Genomic DNA, 11,602 nt, shown 5'->3' on the forward strand with positions numbered 1-11,602 from the left:
GGACTACATGGGTACAACAATATAATAAGGGGGTTGTACTAATAACAATAAGGGGTTAGACTAGTAGTATAGGGGCCTAACATACCCCTCTCCTTCAAAGAGTGTCGTCCTCAACGCTTGATTAGTTCTTGATGCTTCTGTATAAAAAATTTGTCCTCCCATGTGGAATCTTTGACGGGAAATTTCTTCCACTTGATGAGATACTTTGAAATTGATCGATTTCATAGCTATTGGGTTCTTGTTTCTATGACTGCTCCAGGTTCCAATATGATTTTTCCTTCCTCTTCAAGTTCTGGCAATATTGTTTGAATTGGGATATTCTGCAACTTTTGAATGAGTGGCCACACTTCTTTGTCCTTCTTCCATTCATCCCTTGCTTCGTTTATCCAATCTGGTTGGATAATAGAAATAACACAAAAAAATTCTTCCACATCCTCATCCTTTCTTGAGAGTGCATTTGCAACAAAAATTTTCTTCTCTTTTCTGTAGATGATGTCAAAGTCATAACCCAACATATTTGTGACCCATTTTTTCTATTCTTCTAAAGATAATATTTGTTCTAAAAAGTATTTAAGACTATCATGATCCATTTTTACCTTAAAGTGTCTTCCCATTGGATAAGGTTGCCATTTCTTAAGTGCATGTAGTATTGCCAACATTTCCTTCTCATAAATAGCTTGCTTGAGATGTAGCCTAAAAATACCCATTCACCTACATCAAATTTTTTTTCACTGTGATTTTGATCTACCTGTTGTTTCATTCGATTCTACACCAAAGTGGTGTTATCCTTTAAAAGTTGGAGAACTTTTTGTTGATGCTCGATGTGAACTTTCACTACTTGAACCTTTTTCTTCTTCATATGTCCTTCTATCTTGAGAGTTGAGGAGTGGTAATTTCTTCCATGCTTTATAAGATATGGTCGAATTCATTTCTTGATGCTCGATGTGATCTTTCACTTCTTGAACATTTTTCTTCTTGATATGTCCTTCTATCTTGATAGTTTGAGGAGTGGTAATTCCGGCCAATGCATTACAAGATATGGTTGGATTCATTTCTTCTTTATCGATGTGATCTTTCACTTCTTGAACCTTTTTCTTCTTGATATGTCCTTCTATCTTGAGAGTTTGAGGAGTGGTAATTCTTGCCAATGCTTTACAAGATATGGTCGGATTCATTTCTTCTTTCTCTGGGGTTGGGTCCTGCGTATATCCTCTTCTTTTGATGTTTCTTGATCCTTTTCTTCTTCCTCTTCATGCTCTATGTAAAATAATTTCTTCTCAGCACACTTATGACCTTTAGTGCATTTTCTATCACAATTGTAACAAAGCCCTTTTTCTCTTTTTTCTTCCAATTGTTGTGGTGTAAACCTTGTAGTTTGTGGAAGGCTAGGAGAAGAAACACTTCCATAATTATAGTCATGAGTGGTGGGATTCCTTGTTTCCATAATTTCGCTTTCAATTTTTCTTGCCCACCTAAATGCCTTCTCCAATGGATCAGGTTCCCAAAGACGAACCTCATGTTGAATGTTATCCTTTAAAGTAACTATGAAGACATCAATCCTTTGCTTCTTTGGAATATCATTTACTCTTATATTCAATTTTTGAAAGTCCTCAATGTGCTCTACCATTGAACACTTTTTTTGAGATTTATCAATTGGCTAAAGAAGGCGTTTCTCTTTGTATCCCCATAATGTGCTATCATTTCCTCCATGAAAATTGACCACGTAACAAGTGGTTTACAAGAACAAAGCCCTTTATACCATAAAAATTGATCCGGTTTTAAATATGAAGATGCAATACGAACCTTTTGTAACAGTTGCAACTCATGTTGATCAAAGTATTGCTCCATCTGTCGTATCCAATTTACTAGATCCTTGCCATCAAACTTCCCCATATCGCCTTTTCTTGATTTTAGGAGCTCAATATTGAAATGACTATAAATCTATAATGTCAACTCTTCTAGTTCTGAAATTGCGATTTGAAGTAGCCCTCTGTGTCCTCTTTCCAATGCCACTAGTTTGATCAAAATTGGATTCTCGAAGAAAGAGTTATCCACAATATCCCAAGATGACTTGATTATATACCTTTTAAGAAGAGCAAACTTGTATGAAGTGCCACGTGTCACTGTTTCGACCTTTGGATCTGAAAAATATACAAAATAAAATACAGTACGTCCTCTTTTTATAACTTCTTACGAAATTTCAATCTGATGCTCAGAGAGACAGTTATGATGATTTTCCCAAGGTGACCTGTTTGGAATGTAATTTGAGGGTCTTCAAAAACCCTAACTTCCTCAAACTATATCTCTGAAACTATAGAGAGACAGAATCTAAAATTCGGAGTCGAGGTTTAGACCGATTTCTTCTCAAATGGATTTTTGTTTTAGCTTCTGAAACTTTGTAGCAAAAGAGTTATAGTGAAAATCTCACGATGACCTATTTTAGTTGAAATTCTGGAGCTTGCAAAAACCCTAACTTCCTCAGATCATATCTCCTTAAATATAGCGAGTCAAGCTCTGAAATTTGGACCCAAGGTTCAGAACTATTTCTTCTCAAAAGGGTTTCTTTTGCTTCTGAAACTGCGTAGTGAAAAGATATAGCGAAAATCCCACGATGACCTGTTTGGAGAAGTGAAACCCTAGAATCCAAAGCTCTGAAACATTTGGTATCAGAGCTTTGGATTCTAGGGTTTCGCTGCTCCAAATAGATCATCGTGGGATTTTCACTATAACTTTTTCGATACACAGTTTCAGAAGCTAAAAAAAGCCCATTTGAGAAGAAATAGTTCTGAACCTCGGGTCCAAATTTCAAAGCTTGTCTCGCTATATTTGCGGAGATATGATCTGAGGAAGTTAGGGTTTTTGCAAGTTCCAAAATTTCAACTAAAACAGGTCATCATGGGATTTTTGTTATAACTCTTTCGCTGCAAATTTTCAGAAGCTAAAACAAAAATTCATTTGAGAAGAAATCGGTCTGAACTTTGGCTCTGAATTTCAGATCATGTCTCTCTATAGTTTCAGAGATATAGTTTGAGGAAGTTAGGGTTTTTGAAGACCCTCGAATTACATTCCAAACAAGTCACCTTGGGAAAATCGTCATAACTGTCTCTCTGAGCCTCAAATTGAAATTTCGTAAGAAGTTATAGAAAGAGAACAGACTGTATTTTATTTTGTATATATTTTCAGATCCAAAGGTCGAAACAGTGACTCGTGGCACTTCATAAAAGTTTGCTCTTCTGAAAAGGTATATAATTAGGTCATTTTGGGAGATTGTGGATAACTCTTTCTTGGAGAATCCAATTTTGATCAAACTGGTGGCATTGGAAAGAGGACATAGAGGGTTGTCACAATTTCAGAACTAGAAGATCTGAAATTACAGATTTATAGTCATTTCAAGATTGAGCTCCTAAAATCAAGAAAAGGCGATATGAAGAAGTTTGATGGCAAGGATTTGGTAAATTGGATACAACAGATGGAGCAATATTTTGATCTACATGAGGTGCAACTGTTACAAAAGGTACATATTGCATATTCATATTTAGAACCGGATCAATTTTTATGGTATAAAGGGCTTGTTCTCGTAAACCACTTGTTACGTGGTCAATTTTCATGGAGGAAATGATAGCACATTATGAGGATACAACGAGAAACACCTTCTTTAGCCAATTGATAAATCTCAAACAAAGTGTTCAATGGCAGAGCACATTGAGGACTTTCAAAAATTGAATACAAGAGTAAATTATATTCAGAGAAGCAAAGGATTGATGTCTTCATAGGTACTTTAAAGGATAAAATTCAACATGAGGTTCATCTTTGAGAACCTGATTCATTGGAGAAGGCATTCAGGCGGGCAAGAAAAATTGTAAGCAAAATTATGGAAACAAGGAATCCCACCACTCATGACTATAATTATGGAAGTGTTTCTTCTCCTAGCCTTCCACAACCTACAATGTTTACACCACAACAATTGGAAGAAAAAAATAGAAAAAGGGCTTTGTTACAATTGTGATAGAAAATGCACTAAAGGTCATAAGTGTGCTGAGAAGAAATTATTTTACATAGAGTATGAAGAGGAGTAAGAAAAGGATCAAGAAACATCAAAAGAAGAGGATATACGCTAGGGACCAACCCCAGAGAAAAAATAAATGAATCGAACCATATCTTGTAAAGCATTGGCAAGAATTACCACTCCTCAAACTCTCAAGATAGAAGGACATATCAAGAAGAAAAAGGTTCAAGAAGTGAAAGATCACATCGAGAAAGAAGAAATGAATCCAACCATATCTTTTAATGTATTGGCCGGAATTACCACTCCTCAAACTATCAAGATAGAAGGACATATCAAGAAGAAAAATTATCGGACAATTATGATCAGCCCTCTCCTAGCCAAGTTATATGGTATTATTTTGGAAAGGAAGTTGAGCATATGGCTTGAAAGTGAAGGTAAGCAGGCTAAAGGCCAAGCGGGTTTTAGAAAGAAGCACTCAACAACAGACCACCTCGTTACGCTTAGGATCATTGTGGAGGAATGCCACAATGATAAATCCAATCTCTTTTGTTGCTTTGTGGACTTTAGAAAGGCTTTCGATATGGTTCCTAGAAACAACCTTTGGAACATATTAGAAGAGCTAAAGGTTCCTTTTGAGTTGAGAGCTGCCGCTATAAGGTTATATGAGAATGTAATTTCCAAGTTAAAGAGAAATGAGGGGTGGTCGAAAGATATTAAGTGTAATATCGGAGTTAAACAAGGTTGCCCCCTCTCCCCTACCCTATTTGGCATTTACATCGACAAGCTAGAAGGTTTTTTAGAGGAAGCAGGATGTGCTCGCACAATCTTAGCTGGGATAGTCATCATCCTTCTTCTCTACACTGATGATATTGTTCTTCTGACAAGGTGCCCATCTAAGCTTGATAAGCAACTTATACTTCTTAAGGATTTCTGCTCTACCATGAGTATGATTGTTAACACTGACAAAACAAAAGTTATGATTATCAAATCCAAGAAGGACACTTACTCTAATTTTATGTATGACAATAGTAACTTGGAGGAAGTGTCTTCCTACAAGTACCCAGGAATTGATATTCATCACAAGCTCAACTGGAACTATAGCATTGAGAAAAGGATTAATGGGGGATGGAAAGCTTATTTTGGTCTTGAAAATAATTGTAAAATGGAAAACCTTGTAATCTGGGATAGAAAGAAGTTCCTCTTTGAACTTTAGTCACTCCAGTTATCTTATATGGATGTGAGGTTTCGGGTTGTAGCATCTCTAGAGAATCCTGGAGAAATATTGAGAAAATCCAAAAGCGTTTTATAACGTATAACCTCAAAAAAGCAACACACCCTATCCTATTCTCCTTATAGAAGTGGGTCTTTCCCCTATCGAGAGCCTAACTATGACTAGGCTTCTGTTGTACAAGCACAAACTCAATAACATAGGAGACCATAGACTTCCTAAGCTAGCTTTAAATTCTAGCCAAAACCACCTAAGGCTCAAATGAGGTTGGTATAAAGACACCAGGGCCTGGTTAAACCATTGGGAGATCGACGAGAATGTTGCATTGCAAAACATTAATAACATTAAAAATATTGTTACTTCTAAGTTCAAAGAAAAATGTGGTGTGAGAAAGATTTAGCAGCTAAAAGAAAATTAAGATATTATAAGGAGGTCATCAATCCCACCCTAGAAGATCAAAAGTATCTCTCTATTTTAACTAGCTCAAAGAAGAAAATTAATATAGCCAAGATTAGAATGAACTCTCATGAGCTCCATAGTGAAACGGGTTGTTGGGAAATTCCTAAAACACCATGGATGGAAAGGTTCTACCATCTCTATGAGAATATGAACATCGAGGATGAAAATCACTTCCTCTTAGAGTGCTCCGCGTACAACCACATTAGATCTCAGTTTCAAAATCTCTGTTGCAACACTAACCTTCCTAGCCTTTTACGTTGTCAAAATTACAATGAACTCAGGAGGCTTCTCTCCAAGCTTTTTGGGCATAGGAATAAAATCTCAAATCAAACTAAATAATTCATTTCTTTAGGTCTGATAGACCAAAGATTGGTCTCAGTGGATGTTAACCATCATCATCAATAACCTTTTTCTACGCAATCTTTAAGGTTTATTTTCGTTTTTTATTATTATATTATTTATTTCCTTTTAACATTTGTTTTCGTTCTTTTTATTAATATATTATTTATTTCCCTTAGGAGTTTACAGTTGCATCTCTATTATAATTATTCGGTTTATGAATCACAATATTTATCTTCGGTCTATGAATCACAATACTTATATTTGTTTGTTCTTTTTATTAATATATTATTTATTTCTCTTAGGAGTTTACAGTTGCATCTCTACTATAATTATTCGGTCTATGAATCACAATACTTATCTTTGTGGGATGTTGGATGATGAATGAGGCATAATAAGTGGTTCAAAACATGTTGAAACTCTACTATAATTATTTGGTCTATGAATCACAATACTTATCTTTGTGGGATGTTGGATGATGAATGAAGCATAATAAGTGGTTCAAAACATGTTGACCTTCAACAACTGTGATTTATCGGGGAAAAACTTTACTTAAATAATGAATCACAAAAGCCCCCATTCTCAAAATAAACATATCTATTGATGTAAATATATATATATATATATATATATATATATATATATATATATATATATAATTACAATTTTTTTATTTTAAAAAATAATAATTACAATTTTTTTATTTTAAAAAATAATAATGATTAAGTTAAAATATAAAAATAATAATTATTAATTAAAAAAAAATTATGAATAAATGGAAAAATTATTATATTATTATCATACTATAATTATATTGGTACTATATTATTATTATTATATAATTAAGTTTTTTTTTAAACAAGAATGAGTATAAGGTTTTATTAAATCTGCCTCTTGATGCAGCTAAGGAAATTCCCTACATTTGCACCATCTTCAAAGGATCTTCTACTTAGAAATTGATTAAGATTCTACGAGACAAATACCAATATATTCCACACTTTTTACAACTAAGACTTTCCTCGTGATTACAAGAGTAAATTCTTACAAATTGCAAAAACAATACATTGATTTATTTGGGAGACTTTTGCAACAAGGAGTTTACAGGAAGTTGGGATCTTGAAGCTAAATTGACATGTGCTTCACGTTCCCTTTTTTTTTATGGGATTTTCGGCCTCTTGTGAGAGGCGCTTCTGCTGCATTTGAGGAGAGTTATTGTCTAACATTGCCTCTTGTGCTTGACTTAGTGTGAGCTGCTTTGATTGTCATAGTTTTTTTGTAAAATGTTGGAGTAGATCTACTCATTTCCGCAAGCTCAAAATTTGACATTGTTAATACTTTTGCCACAATACGTGATTATGTATCTAAAGATACAACCGTCGAAGGAGTTTCTCTTCATTCTCCCCCAACACTGCTAAGTTTCCTTGATCCTCCTTTGGGTTTTCATCCAGAGGAGTAATTTCATCTTGTTCTAGATCTTGAAGAGCCTCAAAAGAATTTTACTGAGGGAAGGTTCAAGAACTTCTTTAGCAGATTTCTTTGGAGCTACAAATTTATTTTGTTGATTCTTCCTTCACTTTTGAACTGATTGAAAACTACCCTCATTAGATATGGGGGTATGGGTATGCCCTTCCTTATGAGACAGGGGCTTGGGCTTGCTCATCCTTTTTTTGTTGAGGGTAGTTTTTGACAAAGTTCCCATGAGAATGACAAATGATGCTTTTGAAGGGAATCTACTCATAGTTCAATTCCTAAATATGGCTCCATTCCCCTAAATTTATTTTTATGGCCTGGGTAAACCTTCAGAAGGATTTACTTCAACAAAAATGTGAGCACAAAAAAATTGGCCTCCTTTTCGTTGTGCTTTGTCTACATAGGGACCCAACTTATTTCCAGTGTCTTTTAGTGCATCAGGTCCCAAGAGATGAAGAGGGAGGTGTGGTCTTTTAGTGCATCAGGTCCCAAGAGATGGAGAGGGAGGTGAGGTAGTCCACACTAGCACAAAAGTAATTTCAGAATTTGAATTTAAATCCATAGTCCATGGGGAGATAAAGAGGTAAGTTACTTACTTGGAAGCTTGGGGGTCCATTGTTCCATGATCTAGGATTCAACAACTTTTGGATTCAGCCATAAGCCCATAAACTTGTCAACTAATGTTTTTTTTTTTCTGAGAGGGCTAAGGCTCTCTTGCATGGATGTGGTGGAGAGAGTTCCACATCCGAAATCTCAACTAATTTCTTCACAAATTTGGGGGGGGAGAAGAAGGCCCCCGTGGTTTCTGTGCTTGCGCTAGGGCTTTGAATGCAGTAAAGGAAAATTGATCTGCAAGATTAGCTCTGAGAAGCCCCCTGCAGAACGTCTGTCAAATGAAAACTTCAATCTTACGAGAGCTGCAGCTATAATTGCTAGGGTCTCTTTCAACCAAAACTAATCTTCAACAACCAAATCACAAAATAGAGTCTAAGATCGAAATGCTACAATCTTCTACATATCAAATCTAAACTAATATTATGACAAGAAAAACCTTAACCACTAAAAACTAAAAACCTCAAAACTCATTTTTATCTTTTACCAAAAGTGTTTTTTTCTCCTTATATAACTAAGTTATCAAACTATTATTTAAATTAAATATTAAGAAATAAATTTCTTCATAAAATGGGAAAGCAGGTCATAACTAAATTGGCAGTGAAAAACCGCCCTTTAATGTTAACCTGAAAAAAATTATGTTCCATTTAAAATAAACGAAATCCAATATAAAAATAAAAACAGTCCTGTCAGATATATCATCTCATTAGGCATCCTATGAGGAGAACAAAATGGATTTCTCTTCCCATTTTTTCAACATCCCATTAGGCATCCTCTGAGAACAAAATGGATTTCTCTTCCCATTTTTTTATCATCTCATTAGGCATAGGCATCCCATGAGGAGAACAAATTCGATTTCTCTTCCGATTAGAAGATACAGACAGCAGGAAGTACAATGGCAGGTTCACACATTCCCCACAACGGACAACGACAATGCACAAAAAACATTTGATTGGCTCATTGGGTTTGATCAATTGAAATGCAACCATGTCGATGCAAATGGATTGACATATAATATTACTGAATCACACAGCATGAACCGCACCGCTACGCAGATTCAATGAACCTTGATATGATACGTTAAAGTTTTTAACACTAAAATATGTATGTTTTTATTTTATATTTGATTTGTTATTAGTGTGATTTTTTTTGGAAGTTTTTGTGGATGAGTTTTTTTAATTTAATTTCTCTAAAATTTAGTAGGAATTTAGAGAAATCACAAGTTTTCATAGATAATTTTTGTCACATCAAAGTGTTCTGAATTTTTTAGAACACTAAATCTATATATAATTAAAAAACCAATTTAAATAACACAAATAAAATTTTCAATTCATCTTTTCCCTGAATTCCATCCTCCAAAAATCGAAAAATTCAAACAGAAAACAACCATCATGGGTTCCGATGCCAACAGATAATCTAATGTTTGCCCACGGAGGCTCCATGACTGATTTTTTCCTCGGCATCCAGACTATCGATCTTTTTCGAACACTTTTTATGTGCTTATATACGGAGTACCATAGGCCCAGCTTTTGAATCCCACCATTAATCCTGTTGGTATTGTCTTTCTTGGAGGGGATCGCTCATATCCACGGTTCTGTTGAGGATTGTTGTGATTCATGCATCTCTCACGGACTGTCAAATTGCCAAGGGTTTAATCAGGGTTTGAAAGTTAATAGAAAACAGATTGTGCTGCTTGACGATGAAGCTGCGCGGTAGAAATTCCATTTCAGTTGCAGTAGCAGCTGTGGTGGCTGTGCAATTCATAACAATATTATTTTGGGATGTGGTGGCGGTGGCGGGCATGGAAACTGGAGCGTTGCCCAAAGAGGCACTACCGACGGAATCTGGATATCTGAATATAGAAGGAAAGAGCGGCGCTCGTATGTTCTATGCATACTACGAGGCCTTCTCCCCTGAAAAACAACTGTGTGACACTCCGATTCTTCTGTGGCTGCAAGGAGGTCCCGGCTGCTCTGGCATGATTGGAAATTTCTACGAATTAGGCCCCTGGAGAGTCAGCGACAGCCCAGATCTCCATTTGCATCAGAATCCCGCGCCTTGGAATCGTGTATTTGGCCTACTGTTCTTGGACAATCCCATTGGAAGCGGTTTCAGCATTTCCCCCTCCGAGGAACACATTCCTACCCACCAGGATGAGGTTGCCAAGGACTTGTATGCTGCCCTGCAGTCTTTTTTCGACCTGAATCCCCTGTTTCGCAAACGCCCATTTTATGTAACGGGCGAGAGCTATGCGGGAAAGTATGTTCCTTCCCTGAGCTTGTACATGCTCAATCAGCTGGACAATAATGGGGTATTGCCATTGCGACTGGATGGACTGGCCATCGGCAATGGATTGACCCACCCCGTCGTGCAGGTGCAGTCTCACGCCTCTGTTGCATACGCCTTGGGGCTCATCGATTCCCAAGAAAAGCTGCACCTCGAAGCTCTGCAGCAGGAGGCAGCGAACCTCACCCGCCAGCAGAAATGGCAAGATGCCCTTATTGCCAGAAATCGTGTCCTCAATCGCCTGGAGAACGTTACAGGCCTGGCTACCCTGTTAGACATGAGGAGGAATCTTCCCTATCACACCTCCGAGAATGGAATTGATTACCTCTCCCTGTTCCTCAATCAGCCTGCTGTCAAAGAAGCCCTGAAGGTGGATGGGCATATCAAATGGGAGGACTGCAGTCAGGCGGTGGGCGAGAGATTGGGCGACGACGTGATGAAGAGCAGTAAGTGGATGGTGGAAGCCCTGGTACGGCGGAGGCCAGTCCTGTTGTATCAGGGCCAATTCGACCTCCAGGATGGCGTTGTCTCTACCGAAGGGTGGATTTCTATTCTGGATTGGGAGGGATTGGACGACTTTCTGGCTTCCGAAAGAAGTGTTTGGAAAGTGTCCAACAAGCTGGCTGGGTACATGCGTTCCCACTCGAATCTCACCCATGTCGTTGTGGCAGGCTCAGGCCATTTTGTTCCAGCCGATCAGGATCTTCATTCACAGATTATGATTGAATCCTGGGTGAGCAGAGGATCGCACTCCATAGGATCAGTTGTAGAATCTTTTGGGATGAATGCAATGACATCATAAAAGACACAGGGGAAGCAACGAAAATCCAGGTGAGAATTTGACCTTGGTTGATTCAATATAATGGGTTGTTGAAATGCATATCAAATTGTCAATGTGGGTGTGTTTTCTGAGAGTATATGTATTTGGATTATGAATATATTTGGAAAAAAACTTAAAAAAACATTTTTTTCCATTACAACAAATTTTATAATCCATAGGGCCTTCCAAAAAAGCTTTTTACAAATTGAAAGAACCTTGAAAAATTAATTTTCCCAGTGAATGAAAGTGTGCAGGAAAGTTTGCAGGGATGTATATAGTGATGTGTGGTTTGATGCTTGGGTGTGTTGGGAAGTCTGTTTAAATTTTATTGAGTATAGTATCTTGTTGTGATGTGCGGTTCAAAGAGTATTTTTTTTTTATC

At 36.8% G+C, this 11,602-nt stretch overlaps 1 pseudogene; it reads left to right on the forward strand.

Moving 5' to 3' along the window:
• Nucleotides 1-9,462: 9,462 nt before the first annotated feature.
• On the forward strand, nt 9,463-11,287 carry LOC149151258 (serine carboxypeptidase-like 50 pseudogene; annotated as a pseudogene).
• Nucleotides 11,288-11,602: the final 315 nt, after the last annotated feature.

The sequence above is a fragment of the Pinus tabuliformis genome, chromosome 9 (assembly GCF_031772625.1).
Source record: "Pinus tabuliformis cultivar Carrire ecotype Pingquan chromosome 9, CPIR1, whole genome shotgun sequence".
NCBI classification, from domain to species: domain Eukaryota; kingdom Viridiplantae; phylum Streptophyta; class Pinopsida; order Pinales; family Pinaceae; genus Pinus; species Pinus tabuliformis.